The sequence below is a fragment of the Mesoplodon mirus genome, assembly GCF_964341445.2.
Source record: "Mesoplodon mirus genome assembly, chromosome: 14".
Classification (NCBI taxonomy): Eukaryota; Metazoa; Chordata; class Mammalia; order Artiodactyla; family Ziphiidae; genus Mesoplodon; species Mesoplodon mirus.
Window position 1 is genome coordinate 11,775,759 of NC_138990.1, and position 19,227 is coordinate 11,794,985.

A 19,227-nucleotide genomic window follows, 5' to 3' on the forward strand; every position below is an offset into this window, starting at 1 on the left:
CAGCCTGTCATCCACATGGCTCAGAATAAAATGGAGAAAAAAAAGAAACAGGAAAGAAGAAGATAAAATAAAATAAAGTTATTAAAATAAAAAATAATTATTAGAAACAATTTAAAAAAGCAATAGAAGAAAAAAGAAAAAAAGAAAGAAAGAAGGAAGAGAGCAACCAAACCAAAAAACAAATCCACCAATGATAACAAGCGCCAAAAAGTATACTAAAAAAAACAAAAGAAAACCAAGCAAACAAAAAAAACCCAGACAGACAGAACCCTAGGACATATGGTAAAAGCAAAGCTATACAGACAAAAATCACACACAGAAGCATACACATACACACTCACAAAAGGAGAAAAAGGGAAAAATATATATATATTGTTGCTCCCAAAGTCCACCTCCTCAATTTGGGATGATTCGTTGTCTATTCAGGTATTCCACAGATGCAGGTACATCAAGTTAATTGTGGAGATTTAATCCGCTTATCCTGAGGCTGCTGGGAGAGATTTCCCTTTCTCTTCTTTGTTCGCACAGCTCCCAGGGTTCAGCTTTGGATTTGGCCCTGCCTCTGCGTATAGGTCGCCTGAGGGCGTCTGTTCTTCGCTCAGACAGGACAGGGTTAAAGGAGCCGCTGATCCGGGGACTCTGGCTTACTCAGGCCAGAGGGAGGGAGGGGTACGGATGTGGGGCGAGCGTGCGGCGGCAGAAGGCGCCATGACGTTGCACCAGCCTGAGGCCGCCGTGCGCTCTCCTGGGTAAGCTGTCCCTGGATCACGGGACCCTGGCAGTGGCGGGCTGCACAGGCTCCCGGGAGGGGAGGTGTGGATAGTGACCTGTGCTCGCACACAGGCTTCTTGGTGGCGGCAGCAGCAGCCTTAGCGTCTCATGCCCGTCTCTGGGGTCCGCGCTTTTAGCTGCGGCTCGCGCCCGTCTCTGGAGCTCCTTTAAGCAGCGCTCTTAATCCCCTCTCCTCGCGCACCAGGAAACAAAAAGGTAAGAAAGAGTCTCTTGCCCCTTCAGGCTGTGTTGAGGCAGCCAGTCCTCTCCCTGCGATCGACCGAAGTCCGAGCCTCAGCTCCCAGCCCTACCCACCCCGGCGGGTGAGCAGAGAAGCCTCTAGGGCTGGTGAGTGCTGGTCGGCACCGCTCCTCTGTGCGGGAATCTCTCTGTTTTGCCCGCCGCACCCCTGTGGCTGCGCTCTCCTCCGTGGCTCTGAAGCTTTCCCCCTCCGCCACCCGCAGTCTTCACCCGCGAAGGGGCTTCCTAGTGTGTGGAAACCTTTCCTCCTTCACGGCTCCCTCCCACTGGTGCAGGTCCCGTGCCTATTCTTTTGTCTCTGTTTATTCTTTTTTCTACCTTCTATTCTTTTTTCTACGCCCTACCCAGGTACGTGGGGAGTGTCTTGCCTTTTGGGAGGTCTGAGGTCTTCTGCCAGCACTCAGTAGCTGTTCTGTAGGAGTTGTTCCACATGTAGATGTATTTGTGATGTATTTGTGGGGTGGGAGGTGATCTCCACGTCTTACTCTTCCACCATCTTGAAGCTCCTTCCTATTTGTAGACATTTTGATGATGACCAGTTTGACTGGTATGAGGTGATATCTCTTTGTAGTTTTGATTTGTATTTCTCTAATAATTAGCAATGTTGAGCATCTTATCATGTGCCTGTTGGCCATTTGTGTGTCTTCTTTGGAGAACTGTCTATTCTGCCAGTTTTTTGATTGCATTGTCAGTTTTTTGACATTGAGTTGTATGAACTTTTGTATATTTGGAAATTAAGCCCTTGTTGGTCACATCATTTGTAAATATTTTCTCCCAGTCTGTAGGTAGTGTTTTCATTTTGTTTATGGTTTCCTTTCTGTGCAAAAGTTGTAAGTTTGGTTAGGTCCCAGTTGTTTACTTTTGCTTTTATTTCTTTTGTCTTGAGAGACTAATCTGAAAAAATACTGCTACAATTTACATCAGAGAATGTTTTCCTTATATTCTCTTCTAGGAGTTTTATGGTGCCATGTCTTATATTTAGGGCTTTAAGTCATTTTGAATTTATTTTTGTTTGTTTTGTGAGGGAGTGTTCTAACTTCATTGGTTTAGATGAGCTGTCCAACTTTCCCAACACCACTTGCTGAGCAAACTGTCTTTTCTCCATTGAATATTCTTGCTTCCTTTGCTGAAGATTAATTGACAGTAGGTGTGTGGGGTTTTTTCCTGAGCTCTCTAGTCTGTTCCATTGGTCTGTTTTTGTGCCAATACTATGCTGTTTTGATTACTGTAACTTTGTACTATTGTCTGAAGTCTGGGAGGGTTATGCCTCCAGCTAGGTTCTTTTTCCTCAGGATTACTTTGTAATTTTGGTGTTTTGTGGTTCCATATAAATTTTAGGATTATTTGTTCTAGTTCTGTGAAAAATGTCATGGGTAATTTGATAGAGATTGCATTAAATCTGTAGACTGCTTTGGGTGGTATGGCCATTTTAACAATGTCAATTCTTCCAATCCAAGAGCATGGGATATCTTTCTATTTCTTTGAATCATCTTCAATTTCTTTTACCTATGTTTTATATTCTCAGCATATATAAACATTTTAAGTTATAGGAAATAAAGTTTATTTTGCCAGAGACTCTTAAATCAAATTAAAGTTACATACATTTGTAACATAAATCAACATCCTCAAATTGGTATAAGTGTGACACATTTCTTGTTTTCCCTTATTTTGCTAAATTACCATAACCTAAATTGCATTATAAAATTGATTTTATATGTATATTTTTAACATCTTCATTGGAGTATAATTGCTTTACAATGGTGTGTTAGTTTCTGCTGTATAACAAAGTGAGTCAGCTTTACATATACATATATCCCCATATCCCCTCCCTCTTGCATCTCCCTCCCACCCTCCCTATCCCCACCCCTCTAGGTGGTCATAAAAATGATTTTATATTTTGAAAAATGAGCATGAACCTTTCAAATCAACAATGAGTTCATTGCTCTATGGCCACTTCCCCACTACAGAGCCTAATGGTGATGAAGCCCAGGACCCCACACCCATGTTCCTGGTGGGCCATCAGGACCTGCTCATTGCTGAGGACTCTGAGTGTTCCGAGGGAGGTCTGGGGGACCCTGTGAAGCTGTAGGCACTGGGGGAGATATGTAGTGTGCCAGGAACTCAAGAGGAGAAATATTTCTTTCCAGAGCTCATCCCATAGGCAGAACCTCCCCTGGTGGCTTCCCTCCCTAAGAACAGCACAAGTGACCTCAGGTGCAAGTGTAGTCACACAGACGAAACCACTCCACTTGAGAACACTCAAGCCTGTTCTCAGCCTTGGGTCTGACTCGGAGTGAGGAGGGATGTCGCCCCTGCCCCAGGGTTCATTGCTTCTCATGGCTGCCAGGACTCTTGTTCTCAGTGGGCCAGGTCTTCCCCTGTCCCTTATTGCTAGCATCTGAGTATTTGAATTTTACTTTATGGTTTCCAATAACCTCAACATGCCAACATGCCAACAACGACTCCTCCACAAGGATTCATGGAGTGGAATTAGAACTACAGGATAACAAGGGGCCAGGATGTGTGGGGAACAGGGGCCTCAAATCTCAAGATGAGGAGGCATGTGTATGACCTAAAGATGCATTGAAATCAGTGAATTCAGAGTAGGAGGTCGACAGAACACACCAAAGTGCTTCACTCAGTGATCAAGGTGAAATGCGCTGGAGGTGCCCATAGAGGAGGTGGGAAGCGAGGGTCAGGAGGAGAGGGGATTGGCCCAGCCTTATTCCCCTGAGATGGCCCAAGAAAGCTTAGGAGCTCCAGGAGAGAAAGCTGGGTTAGGCTTGGGCTCAGAGTGATGACAGGAGGAGTGTCCCAGGACTCCTGAAGGCAGTTCTCCTGCTGGTGATGAGAGTGATGTCTGTGCAGATCCACTGCCTCATGACCAGGGGTAAGTGTCAGTGTGCAGGAGCTCAGCAGTTGGTCCTGCTTTCTGCTGAGTTCAGGCCATAACGCTGTGAATACTCTGGCTGGCCCTGCAGGTGATGGGGCCCATCTCTCCTGGGACACAGGGAGGAAGGCTGGAGACGGTGTCCACACAGTGTCTCCAGTGTCATCGCAGTGGGGGAGCAAACATGGACATCCCCAATATGAAAATGAAGCATGTAGGTAGCTCATTCCATTTGATGCATTTCTGTTCAGAAAATAACAGACCAACAACTTCCTCTTCAAGGGCATGTGCATGTTCAGTGCAAAGAAACTGAGGATAAAGCCTGAGTCCTCCTTCCTCACCAGAGTCAGAACAGCAAGAGGAAGAGGAGAAAAGCTGGCGTCCCCATTTTCCCGAGGTGCTTCCTGAGGCAGGTCCTGCTTAGAGAGGGTAGAGATGAGCACTGGGGACACAGCCATCACAGAGGGGAGGGACAAGGCAGGGCTTCCAGCCACAGAGCACAGAGCATATAGGAGGGTTTCTCCACCACTCAGCAGAAGACAGCCCCTCCCCAGGTGTCCCCATCACGCCAGAAGCCATTCAAGCCTTAGGGGCTCCTGTTGAAAATGGTACAGTGTCACTAATCTTCTCAGTATTTCTGAGAACAGGATTATGTCTTGTGTTTATTCAGCATATGCCTGCCATCTAACGGCAGTTTGCGATACAGCAGTTCATAAAATCTTCAATGCAGAGTCTCAAAGAATATTGACTGAGTTTTTTTTCTAAAACACCTTTATTGGAGTATAATTGCTTTAAAATGGTGTGTTACTTTCTGCTTTATAACAAAGTGAATCAGCTATACATATACATATATCCCTATATCTCGTCCCTCTTGCATCTCCCTCCCACCCTCCCTATTCCACCTCCCTAGGTGGTCACAAAGCACCAAGCTGATCTCCCTGTGCTAAGTGGCTTCTTCCCACTAGCTATCTGTTTTACATTTGGTAGTGTATATATGTCAATGCCACTCTCTCACTTTGTCCCAGCTTACCCTTCCCCTCCTGTGTCCTCAGGTCTGTTCTCTATGTCTGAGTCTTTATTCCTGTCCTGCCCCTAGGTTCTTCAGAACCAATATATATATATATATATATATATATATATATATATATATATTTTAGGTTCCATATATATGTATTAGCATACGGTATTTGTTTTTCTCTTTCTAACTAACTTCACCCTATATGACAGACTCTAGGTCCATCCACCTCACTACAAATAACTCAATTTTATGTTTTATTTATGGTGGAGTAATATTCCATTGTATTTATTGCCATGTCTTCTTTATCCATTCATCTGTCGATGGACACTTAGGTTGCTTCCATGTCCTGGCTATTGTAAATAGTGCTGCAATGAACATTTTGGTACATGACTCTTTTTGAATTATGGTTTTCTCAGGGTATATGCCCAGTAGTGGGATTACTGGGTCACATGGTAGTTCTATTTTTAGTTTTTTAAGGAACCTCCATACTGTTCTCCATAGTGGCTGTATCAGCTTACATTCCCACCAACAGTGCAAGAGGGTTCCCTTTTCTCCACACCCTCTCCAGCATTTATTGTTTCTAGATTTTTTGATGATGACCATTCTGACTGGTGTGAGATGATATCTCATTGTAGTTATGATTTGCATTTCTCTAATGATTAATGATGTTGAGCGTTCTTTCATGTGTTTGTTGGCAAGCTGTATACCTTCTTTGGAGAAATGTCTATTTAGGTCTTCTGCCCATTTTTGGATTGGGTTGTTTCTTTTTTTGTTATTGAGCTGCATGAGCTGCTTGTAAATTTTGGAGATTAATCCTTTGTCAGTTGCTTCATTTGAAAATATTTTCTCCCATTCTGAGGGTTGTCTTTTGGTCTTGTTTATGGTTTCCTTTGCTGTGCAAAAGCTTTGAAGTTTCATTAGGTCCCATTTGTTTATTTTTGTTTTTGTTTCCATTTCTCTAGGAGGTGGGTCAAAAAGGATCTTGCTGTGATTTATGTCATAGAGTGTTCTGCCTATGTTTTCCTCTAAGAGTTTGATAGTTTCTGGCCTTACATTTAGGTCTTTAATCCATTTTGAGCTTATTTTTGTGTATGATGTTACAGAGTGTTCTAATTTCATTCTTTTCCATGTAGCTGTCCAGTTTTCCCAGCACCACTTATGGAAGAGGCTGTCTTTTCTCCACTGTATATTCTTGCCTCCTTTATCAAAGATAAGGTGACCATATGTGTGTGGGTTTATCTCTGGGCTTTCTATCCTGTTCCATTGATCTATATTTCCGTTTCTGTGCCAGTACCATACTGTCTTGATTACTGTAGCTTTGTAGTATAGTCTGAAGTCAGGGAGCCTGATTCCTCCAGCTCCGTTTTTTGTTCTCAAGATTGCTTTGGCTATTCGAGGTCTTTTGTGTTTCCATACAAGTTGTGCAGTTTTTTGTTCTAGTTCTGTGAAAGATGCCAGTGGTAGTTTGATAGGGATTGCATTGAATCTGTAGATTGCTTTGGGTAGTATACTCATTTTCACAATGTTGATTCTTCCAATCCAAGAACATGGTATATCTCTCCATCTATTTGTATCATCTTTAATTTCTTTCATCAGTGTCTTATAATTTTCTGCATACAGGTCTTTTGTCTCCTTAGGTAGGTTTGTTCCTCGATATTTGCACTGCCGTTGGGAATGTGAATTGGTACAGCCACTATGGAGAACAGTATGGAGGTTCCTTAAAAAACTACAAATAGAACTACCATATGACCCAGCAATCCCACTATTGGGCATATACCCTGAGAAAACCATAATTCAAAAAGAGTCATGTAGGGCTTCCCTGGTGGCGCAGTGGTTGAGAGTCCACCTGCCGATGCAGGGGACGCGGGTTCGTGCCCCGGTCCGGGAAGATCCCACATGCCATGGAGTGGCTGGGCCCGTGAGCCATGGCCACTGAGCCTGAGCATCCGGAGCCTGTGCTCCACAATGGGAGAGGCCCCAGCAGTGAGAGGCTCGCGTACCGCAAAAAAAAAAAAAAAAAAAAAAAAAAATCTGCAGAACATCTACCACAGAAAAGACTCCAAACAACCAAGCACCAGAAGATTCTTACATACCTGAGCAGATTAACTAGCCCCAGACTTTGTCACAACTACTACAGTATTTCCTCTGCGTGTCCATGAATAGAGCAGCCCTGGTGACATGGGTGGAGGCTGTGCAGATGCCCAACAGCAGTGTAGATCTCATACACTGAGTGTAGATCTCATATTGTAATCTTTGGATATCAGTGTTCCCAGCATTAGGCATCGATACCAGCACCCACATGGTGGTATTTTGTACCCCATATCAACTCCTCCTTGAGAAGTTTTGATGCATTGCTCCTGGGATTAATTGCAATCTGGATAGAGATTAGCCTTCCCTACCCACAGAGCCTCAGTTGCTGTTACTATCTACGGATTCACAGAGCCTGTGGTTTGCCCATAGGAGAAGCCATTGGATCAAGGAACTTACTTTGTGAAAAAAGTCATATAACAATAGACATCTGATCATAGCATCCATTAATCCTACCAAACACAATATTACACAAAGGAGGCTGCTTAGGTGTGAAATCTTGTAGACTTAGGAAACTCTCCATTAAGATGTTCTGTATATTTTGAAAAAGTGACCATGATAGCAGGAACGAATAGGTTTGATCCAAGGGTGAAATTTATAGCAAGCTCTTTAATCCTTACACACAATGACCAATTTGGGAAATGCCTGCTTCCTGTCATACAATTTGGGGCCTTGCTGTAACAAAGTTTCTTATTCCTAGAAGTATATGTCTACCTGAAGATTCTGTAGGATATTCTAAAGCTGTATCAGTATGTGGTAATATATGTCAATAGACTGATAGGCAATCAAAATATTTACTATTTTGCCCAGGTAATTAGCTCTGCTACTCAGGAAGTGATAGTTTTCGACCACGTATTGTGAGACTGAGAGAAATATGTCTGCACATCAGAACTGAGGGACACTGGAAGCCACAGGAAAAATCCAGACACTCATTCCCCCCACATTCCCCTTTCAGTTTTTGAGATCATTTCATTTTGAGAATCTAGCCATTTGGGGTATTCGTGTTCTGTAGGATTCCTTTACTTATCTCACCACCTTGGCGCTGGTTTTGGTTTTATCTCCTCTTTGAGCTTGGAAACTCTGGGTGTTATCAATCTCATGAGGCATCAGATGACTGCGGAAAAGTTTAAGTCCTCCTCTTCCTACTTTCGCTTCCTTTTTCTCCCAGTGCATTCCACAATCTCTTTCAACTCAGTGATGAACTAGTATTTTCAAATAATTTATTGAGTCTTAAATTCCTCAGTTTGAAGGCTCCTGTCTGCTTATTTCTATATATATTTTCCCATACACCTTGAAACCTAATGCAATTGACACATTGGGATTTTCACTACACTTGCCATGGAGTCCATTATCTTAGAATAGACAGTCAACTCTAAAATACTTCATTTTCTTAACGAGAATTAAGATCATGTTGTTTTGTTCATCCATTCATCCTTGTAATTCTATCACCCTGTGTTCTGACACTTAAATGACAGGACCCCTGATTCGGTCAGATTTCATTTGGGGCACTACTGTAAATGAAATCTATGCAATGCATACATTTTATGTACATTTCCAACTAAAATACATTTTTTCATGTTTATTTTCAGTTAATAACTATGTCATGTGAAAATAGTGAACATATTCATTGTTTGAAAAGTTTTCTTATGACAATATACTACCAAATTTGTCATATCTAAAATACTATTTCGGTTAAATATTCTTAATATTGTTTTCAAATTGGGAGTAAAAAGAAACATGTCATATCTAGGTTTTTCCTGTTGCACATGCAGTAAACTTGATGTCCTCCATTATTCATTTTTTGCTGTTTATATTCAAAGCCCACATTTGAAATTGCAAGCCTTTTCACTCAGAAAAAGTAAAAGAGGCCAAAAAAAAAAAATCTTTTGGCATTGAGATCTTTTATTTTCTGTGAATTTCAAAGAGCCTATTTAAATATTCAAAGATTAAACATTTTTACCGATTATTCTCATTCATAGTCTCCCTGAGGACAGCTTGTGTAGAATACTTTCTGGAACATGTCAGAGGAGGAGGTCATCTAAGTATAAAGAAGTAGGAAGTTGAAAAAGAGGGAAAATACCAATTTACCAATATGACCAAAAATTATCCTGAGGAAAATATACCCCAGACTATGCATTTGCAAATGTGTTAAACTTTTGTTGCCACGTATTAGTGTCCTTTGTCTGATTATTGGACTGGATGCGTTAAATTGACAAACATAGACAAGGCAGAGAGGATGAGGCTGACCTTTCCCTCAGCCTCCCTTTCACATAACTGGTTGCTACAGGACACAGGACCCCCTACCTTTCCCTGCTGCTTCTGCCAGGACCAGGCCGTGCAGCTGATGATGCCTTAACATGTGGTGCCTGAGGTGTAGCCGAGACACTCATGGTCCAGAGCCCTCAGCTTCAAACTATTCCCCTGAGATCTCCAACATCTTCCTCTTATACAGACGCAGAGAACCTGCTGTGAGTTCCCCAGAGAAGGTGTGCTTGGGGCAGCTGAGCAGCCCGAGGCAGGGAGGTTTGTGTTCAGGGCTGTACCACTGTGGGAGGATCCTCTTTACCTTGCTAACAGTAATAAACGGCAGCGTCCTCAGCCTCCACCCTGCTGATTGTAAGTGTGAAATCTGTCCCTGACCCACTGCCACTGAATCTGTCTGAGACCCCAGAGTTACGGTTAGAAACCTTATAGATCAGGAGTTGTGGAGACTGGCCTGGCTTCTGTTGCAACCAATTCAGATAGGTGTTTCCATTACTGTGTACGAGGCTCTGACTAGACTTGCAGGAGATGGAGGCCGTCCCTCCAGAGATGACAGACAGGGAGAGTGGAGTCTGGGTCATCACAATGTCCCCACTGGATCCTAAAATCATGACAAAAAGTACCAAGTTCCATGAAAATATTAGCAGCCATTTTTATCATTTCCAATTTCTTATTTATTTTATCTAAAATGCTACTTTGTTTTACTCTCATTATCTGTCCTTTTCACCTATACAGCAAAATTGTACAGTCACAATAATGAACCTGACATCTGCGAAGTGCAAAGAGGCCTCTAAACATTACCTACACCATCCCTACTTCCCTTGTCACAGTCCTGAACAAAGACCAGGTAATTGTTTCTTCTGGAAACTTCCTCACTCTCACAGATCTAATCATCCCATGCCAGTCTGCAGGACAAGTCATACACATCTAACATGCAGACAGAACACACATGTGAGCAGTGTTGCCTCCAGAGCTCATCCTCCATCTCATCTCCCCTCCGTCCTTACCTGGGATGCAAAGTATTAGCAGCCCAAGAAGCTGAGCAGGGAACCCCATTTTCAGAAGTTGGAACTGAGGAGTCCTGATAAGTCAGAGCAAGACTAGAGCTGAGCTTTTATCTCAGACTTGCAGGGGAAGGTCCTCCATGGGGAACAACATGCAAATCCCCTGGGGGGGGGCAGCTGTGTGGAAAGAGCCTGGGGGAGGGAGGGAGGGGCTCAACTTGGGCAAAGTGAAATAAAGGTCTTCTGTGTTTAGATGACAACCAATAGCAAAAGTCCTTACTGCTTGGAATAGTGGGAGGAAGAATCCCACTGTGAAAGTCCAGGTTGATTGCAAGAACACACTGCACATGGCTTGTGGCTCTAACAAAGCATACAAGACCCTGAAGTGAGGACATGTGTGTCCAGGGTCAATATCCGGGAGAGGAACAGTCATATTGCTCTGATTCTTCCAGGCTGGCCTAGATAAGAAGGAGAACAGCTCCTTCCCCGCTATTACTGACCATCAGAACTTTCTCCAAATAACTGCACAGAGTTAAGCTGTTTCAACAGCTGTCAGGTAACTGCAGTTCCCAGGTTACCTGTTTAAGGATGTTAGAAGCAGGTGTTAGAACTGGTCTTTTCTGGCACCTAGTGAATGGAATTTCAAAGAGCACTTAAGCCTGACAGGGAAAAAATATGTCTGCTGTTCAGAGAGTTGTTAGTTCAGTTTAAGACAATAAGAAAAGGTATAAGAATTTTATGCCTAAAACAGTAAAATGAAATACCTGAAAACCAGTTTTTTCAGTCTGGTGCATATTCTGTCATAATTCTATCTATATCTCTATCTCTGTCTCTCTTCATATATATATATTATATATATATATATATAATATATATATATAATATAAATATATAGGGCAGACTAATCAAAGGATTTTTTCATGAAAAACTTCACTTGGGATGATGGAACAATATGAAAAAAGAATTATTTTATAATATATTTTTCTGAGTGGTGCTTAGAAAGACTCTTCCCCGTTGACTCTTTCTCATCAAGTAGAACCAGGCCCTGCAGGATTTCCCGATTTTTGTCAGCTCTGTGTGAGCACTTAAGCTCCCACTGCCTGTGTGTTGGAAGCCACAGCTGTGAGTCTACAGTTCAAAAGAAGATGCAGTTTGTGAGAAGAGCAATGATGGATCCTTTATTTTAATGTCTCAGGGTATCCTGTGTCTATCATTGGCACTTTCCTGGGCCTTTATTTAAGAATGGTCCATATGGAGCATGGTTCCAGACTACCACAGCTCAGAGGGTCAGTCTGTTACACTAGCTTTCATTAAATAGGAAAACATTGTGACTGTTTTCACATGTCAGCCTGGTGCAGGTCATGGTGAATTGACCGGCTCCTGAAAAATAGTGCCAACGTCAAATTGCTTTTGTCCTGAAAATAGAATTTGGAGAATTTGAAAGAGTAGATTTTGTTGTCCTATTCAAGTTTGGGTAATTTCAATCCAAGCCAGACTTAACTGACCATGAAGACCAATTAACAAATTAACTAGACAATTAACTAGTAAGATTCCACAAGTATGTTTGGTGTGCATATTCTCTGGGAAATACTCAAGAATAAGATTTTGAAACAATGCTGAAAAGATAACTGAGCAAAAATTATGTTCACCTTTAAACTCAGAACTTTATGGCAATAATATCATTTACTGAGAAAAATCGTGGTATAGAAGGACATGCAGAAGTACATTATGTTCCATATCTCACTAGTCAAAATATTATTTACCTTTTTATTTTATTCTATTTAAGTTTTTGCTATCTTTGACCTGGTCTCTTTTATGATGCTAGCAAATAGATTCTGGGTCTTACTTCTGGCTTCTGAAGGTACCAAGACAAATAAGGGTTTCCACTAGGTAGCAGGCTGCTGTCCTGAAGATTCCAGCCCTTTAATAAACCATGCAGTGAAAGAAGTCAAAAGATAAACAAACATCTGAAAAAACAAACAAACAAATATGAAGCAAAATGGAGAAGGTATTATAAATATTAAAGCTAGTTTTATATGATTCTTTTAACAAGTATTAAATTAAGAATTGTTTTTAGGCACTCTTACTGAATGAATTCTGTTCCCCTAAAAATTATAATGAAGTTTTAGACTCTAGGACCTCAGAATGTGACATCATTTGGAAAATATTCATTGTCGATATAATTAGGTAATTAAGATGTGGTCATACTACAGTATGGTGGGCCTTTAATGAATATGACAGGTGGCCTTACAAGAAGAGGAGAAAGGACACAAAGACAGCAATACACAGAAGAGACCACGTGAAGACAAGTGATTGGACTTATGATACCACTAGTTTGGGAAAACCTGGGGCCACCAGAAGGTGAAAAAAAGGCAAGAAGGGGTCCTTACCTACAGGTTTCAGAGAGGGCCTGGCCTGGACAACACCTTAAATTCATACTTCAAGTCTGCAGTCCTGAGAGAGAATACATTTCTGTTGTTTTAGGCCACCAAATTCCTAGTACTTTCTTACAGAAGCCTTAAGAAACAAATAAACCCAGTAATGAACATGGGAACATAAACTGGGGGAAAAAGAGTGAAAGTGAGAATTCTGTTGTGTTTTCTTTTGTTACAAATCAATTTTCCAGAAACCCCTTTTGCAAAATATTCTTTAAGATGGATGAATTTCAAAGAGAATTTGTCTCTTTTGTGAAATTACCAGAAAACTTTTTAAAGTCTCCAATTATTATTTGTTGTATTATGACCAACTGTCCTAAAATATATAGAAAATGTAAAATCTCTTAAAAACTCATTCTTGGCCAGGAAAGTCTTTGAAATATTCCTTTCCTACCTTCAGACAGAAATGATAAGACTTCTGATTCTAAAAGAGGCTCTCTGTCCCAGGTATGTGACAAAACCATGTTGAGGCCTGTAAACAAAACTAACGAGCAGCCAACACCAGTCACTTCACACCACGCACCAATAATAAGAGTTTTTCAGGGTTGAATGAGTGACCTCCATGACTTCCAGGTGGGGAGCAGACCTCTGTGAGTCTCTAATTTTGACCACAGTCAACTGAATGAGGAAGGTCTTAGGCAGGCAGCTTCACTGTACTTTTGTCTCTTGTCAGATACTATTAGTTTGAGGTCCTTAAAAGTGAAAGCCAGTGTCTGATATTCATGGCCTGGGAAGACTGTCTTGTTGGTGTTTGAGTTTGTTTTCCTGCTGTCCTTGCTCTGTGGGATGGAGAATGTGATACTGTTACACACTCAGTGCAGGGTGTTCTGTAGACGTTGCCACCCAAATAGCCCAAACCCATGGTGCTTTGGACAAGATTAGAGACACACGGAGGCCTGTTCACCTCCTGGATCCAAAGGGCTGTTCTCTGTGTCAACAGGAGACAGTTTGTCATTGAGGGACAGTTGAGCTCAGCCCACTCAGTAGAGGGAGTTCTCCGGCTGAAGGTGGGCTGGACTGGATCCTGAGCCCTGAATTGGAACTGGTTACCTGTCAAAACTAACAGCAAGTTCTCACCCACCAGAGGGCAAAGTCCATGGAAAAGCATTTTGGCTTATAGGGGCCACAGGAATGGCTCTGTGAATGTATTTATCTGAACTTTATACGTTTCCTCACACCCTGGAGAAGCAGGTTTGATTCCCTGCCTGACTTTTCAGAATCTTCAAGACCATACTCTCCATGTTCATGACAGAATCTGTATCTAAATATTTGATTCATTTTTTTTTCCTTTCTCTTGGAATAAAGATAAAAATCCCATAGTTGAATATAACTGATCAATAAGATGAGTGGGAAAATCATGTGCTGGAGATGAAGACTTTTGTCTGTAAATGTTATACTATGTTGTGTACCACTCACCCACAGACTAACTGGACAAAGTAAGACAATAATTTCATTGATTTGCCTGCCTGAGCTTTCACTGCCCTATAAGTTCTTCACCTCCTCTGGGATCTTCACTCAAAGCTCACCCTTGCACTCCAAAGATGGTCTCCTTACAAGGCATAGCTTTTCTGGATGTTTAATAATTTTTTCCACTGTCTACATGTGAGGTTTTTTTGGTTTGACCTTGTAAGAAAGTCTAGGTCACTTGAGAAGTGGGGAGTGGAGAACAGAAAAAGATTCTGAGCACCAAATGAAAGATTCTAGTCTATTAAATTTTAGTTGAAGCTGCCTTTGGATAAGAGTTTGTATGGTCATCCAGAATCTCAAAGGATATAATTTTCTCCAATTTTTTATAGAGATAAGGAAGTGTAACTGAAAAAAATGGAGACTAGAAGCTGAGAATTCTCAAATTCAATGCTTTTCTTACATATTCAACAATTTCAGGATTCTAGAAATTCTTATAATTTTGAAAAAGAGATATTCCATATCCTCTGGAAAAAACATCAAATTCAATCACTTAAACTGATATCTAAAATCGGCTAAATTCTCTGTAACCAGTCCTTTTTACCTATCGTTAACATAAATGGAAAATTCAGAACATGAAAAACGCAAGGGATGAATGAAGTATTTAGTGACTATTCCTTATCCTAGAATAAAAATACACTGCCTGCATCAGGAAGGGAACATGGTTATTTTCTGCCTTAAGGAAGTATTGGCCTCATGGTAGTGAACTTCATGTCCACTTAGTCACTGTTGACCAAGAGCCCAGGGGTCACCCAAAGTGCAAATGCTCTTTGAAGAATCAACTGCCCCCATCTTTTACTGCTTCCAGAAATGTGCATGTTGACTCTTCTAAAGCAATGAGTAGACCAAGCAGAGATAAAGGGTCAGATATTAAAAATAAATACATGAATAAAAAATAAAAAATTAAATAGGATAATATCTGAGCTCCTTGGAGGAGACAGGAAGATATTATAAGTCTAAGAAGGAACTATAGGCTATGATAAATTACTGGAAACGTGCTTGTGCAGATCTTACTCACATTACATATCCTTATCCTGGTCAGTTGGGAACATCCTCAACCCACAGATTGGCTCTCTATTCTGGAATCCTCACAGCCTTATGTGAAATATGAGGCCATTATTAGAAAGTATAGAAATACAGTATTCCAGGGAATTGCACCAAAATATTTTATTTTATAAATGTAAAGAGGAGAACTCTTTGATTCTATTTTTAAAATAAAGCAAATAGGGCTTCCCTGGTGGCGCAGTGGTTGAGAGTCCGCCTGCCGATGCGGGGGACACAGGTTCATGCCCCGGTCCGGGAAGATCCCACATGCCGCGGAGCGGCTGGGCCCATGAGCCATGGCTGCTGGGCCTGCGTGTCCGGAGCCTGTGCTCCGCAACGGGAGAGGCCACAACAGTGAGAGGCCCGCGTACCGCAAAAAAAAATAAAAATAAAAAAATAAAGCAAATAATTGCTGGTCACAATAATCCTGAATACTCCTCAACTTACAACACCTTTTTGTTTGGGACGGAATAATAGTGTTTCAAGATTCAGTAAAATTATTTGTCTTCATATAAACTAAACTTCTAATGTTGGTCATAACAGGAGTTCGCTACACTCAGAACATGTAGAAAAAAGAAGAGAGAATGAAAAAATGTTACAAAATTTGTCTCTGTTAACATTTGCAGAGAAAAACGAGAACAGACAAAGATTTAGAGAGAGAGAGAGAGAGAGAGAGAGAGAGAGAAGGAAGAGGAACCATAATATGAATTACCATTCTCCCACCATCAAAATCTTCAAGGTGATAGGCAAATAAAGACAAACTTAGGACCAGAACTCGCAACAGGATAGACATGTATGTGTATTAAGAATTTGACTTGACTGCCCCCTGGTGTCCTTATTTTTAAACATCTTCATTGGAGTATAATTGCTTTACAATGGTATGTTAGTTTCTGCTTTATAACAAAGTGAATCAGCTATACATATACATATATCCCCATATCTCATCCCTCTTGCATCTCCCTCCCACCCTCTCTATCCCACCCCTCTAGTGGTCACAAAGCACCGAGCTGATGTCTCTGTGCCATGAGGCTTCTTCCCACTAGCTATCTATTTTACATTTGGTAGTATATATAAGTCCATGCCACTCTTTCACCAGGTGAAAGTAGGTACAAGTACAGGTAATAATCTCCATTTAAGCCCTCCTGACTGGAGCACCAGTCCAGAAATCGTGTGAAACCAAGACATCTGAAATGAGTTGGGAACACTTTTGGGGCTGTCGGGTGACATTCTGGTCGTTGCCTGTGGTTGATTTCCCTTTACTGGAGTTGCTGTCCAGATTATATTTCTGACACAAAACAGCTGGCACCAAATCACATGAAAAAAATTTCCCCCACTAGTAAGAGAGCTGTCACACGTGCCTCATAAACAGCACGGGGATGTACATCCCCTTCCATGGTGTTGAGTATGTGTCTTTGTTTTTTTTACATTCACTTTTATTTTTTATGTTATTTTATTTTTAAAGAAATGTATTTTTTATTTATTTATTTTTTAAATAAATTTTTTAATTTTTAATTTTTTAATTTTTGGCTGTGTTGGGTCTTTGTTGCTGCGTGCGGGCTTTCTCTAGTTGAGGTGAGCGGGGGCTACTCTTCGTTGTGGTGTGAGGGCTTCTCATTGCAGTGGCTTCTCTTGTTGCAGAGCACAGGCTCTAGGTGCGCAGGCTTCTGTAGTTGTAGCACGCAGGCTCAGTAGTTGTGGCACGCGGGCTTAGTTGCTCCACGGCATGTGGGATCCTCCCGGACCAGGGCTCAAACCCACGTCCCCTGCATTGCCAGGAAGATTCTTTTTTTTTTTTTTTCACACACACACACTGAATTTTATTTTTACAAGAGATAAATAGACTGACACCAAGCATTGTAAATGGATGACCACAAGAAAAGCAACAATGATTGCAATTACCAAACACGAAACACACTCATACTATGTCATAATATTGACGTTCAGTCCAGTAATCCTCCACTGTAACAGCTCCTTTACTTTGCAGTGAAAATTGATTTCTATATTTTTTGCCTCTGAGTCCTTGTGGGATTTTTTTTTATTCAAACAGAAAGTCACAAAAATTATAATCATCCTCTTCAGTTCACTCAGTCCCATGTAATTAATTTTTTTTATCTTGATCTTTTGTTAGCACTTTTATGAATTCATCAGTTTTCCATTAGAGTTCTGAAAAGGCTTATTCATTCAGTTCAGCAGTATAGTCAGTTACCAGAAATCTGTACTTGTCAGAGTCTTTTGCATGAATTCCTTGAAGATGAAACACTTTTATAGGAACATTTTTGCAGAAGCATCAGAGTACACTCAGAACTGTCTGTAAATGACAAAAGACTTAAAAATGACCACAGTTAAAGATTTGATGATAGTTCATAATAATGCAATTGACAAGGAAATTTAGTTATTTCTGAGATATACATTTTAAAGTAATAACTAGAATTATGACTTATAACATTATATCAGAACATATAAGATTTTTAGAAATTTCATATAATGTCTGAAACACTTATATTAACATATTTCCATACAGATAACCCAAAGAACGTTTAGTATTAGTTGTTTGTTTTTTTATTTGTTTGTTTATACTGCAGGTTCTTATTAGTCATCAATTTTATACACATCAGTGTATACATGTCAATCCCAATCGCCCAATTCAGCACACCACTATCCCCATCCCACTGCGGTTTTCCCCCCTTGGTGTCCGTACGTTTGTTCTCTACATCTGTGTCTCAACTTCTGCCCTGCAAACAGGTTCATCTGTACCATTTTTCTAGGTTCCACATACATCAGTTAATATACGATATTTGCTTTTCTCTTTCTGACTTACTTCACTCTGTATGACAGTCTCTAGATCCATCCACGTCTCAACAAATGACTGAATTTCGTTCCTTTTTATGGCTGAATAATATTCCATTGTATATATGTACCAAAACTTCTTTATCCATTCTTCTGTCGATGGGCATTTAGGTCACTTCCATGACCTGGCTATTGTAAATACTGCTGCAATGAACACTGGGGTGCATGTGTCTTTTTGAATTATGGTTTTCTCTGGGTATATGCCCAGTAGTAGGATTGATGGATCATATGGTAATTCTATTTTTAGTTTTTTAAGGAACCTCCATACTGTTCTCCAGAGTGGCTGTATCAATTTACATTCCCACCAACAGGGCAAGAGAGTTCCCTTTTCTCCACACCCTCTCCAGCATTTGTTGTTTATAAATTTTCTGATGATGCCCATTCTAACTGGTGTGAGGTGATACCTCATTGTAGTTTTATTATTATTATTATTATTTTTTGCGGTACACGGGCCTGACACTGTTGTGGCCTCTCCCGTTGCGGAGCACAGGCTCCGGACGCACAGGCTCAGCGGCCATGGCTCACGGGTCTAGCCACTCCGCGGCACGTGGGATCTTCCCGGACCTGGGTACGAACCCGTGTCCCCTGCATCGGCAGGCGGACTCTCAACCACTGCGCCACCAGGGAAGCCCCTCAGTGTAATTTTGATTTGCATTTCTCTAATAATTAGTGATGTTGAGCAGCTTTTCATGTGCTTCTTGGCCATCTGTATGTCTTCTTTGGAGAAATGTCTATTTAGGTCTTCTCCCCATTTCTGGATTGGGTTGTTTGTTTCTTTAATATTGAGCTACATGAGCTGTTTATATATTTTGGAGATTAATCCTTTGTCTGTTGATTCATTTGCAAGTATTTTCTCCCATTCTGAGGGTTGTATTTTCATCTTGTTTATGGTTTCCTTTGCTGTGCAAAAGCTTTGAAGTTTCATTAGGTCCCAGTTGTTTATTTTTGTTTTTATTTCCATTACTCTAGGAGGTGGATCAGAAGAGATCTTGCTGTGATTTATGTCAAAGGGTGCTCTTCCTATGTTTTCCTCTAAGAGTTTTGTAGTGTCCAGTTTTACATTTAGGTCTCTAATCCATTTTGAGTTTATTTTTGTGTATGGTGTTAGGGAGTGTTCTAATTTCATTCTTTTACATGTAGCTG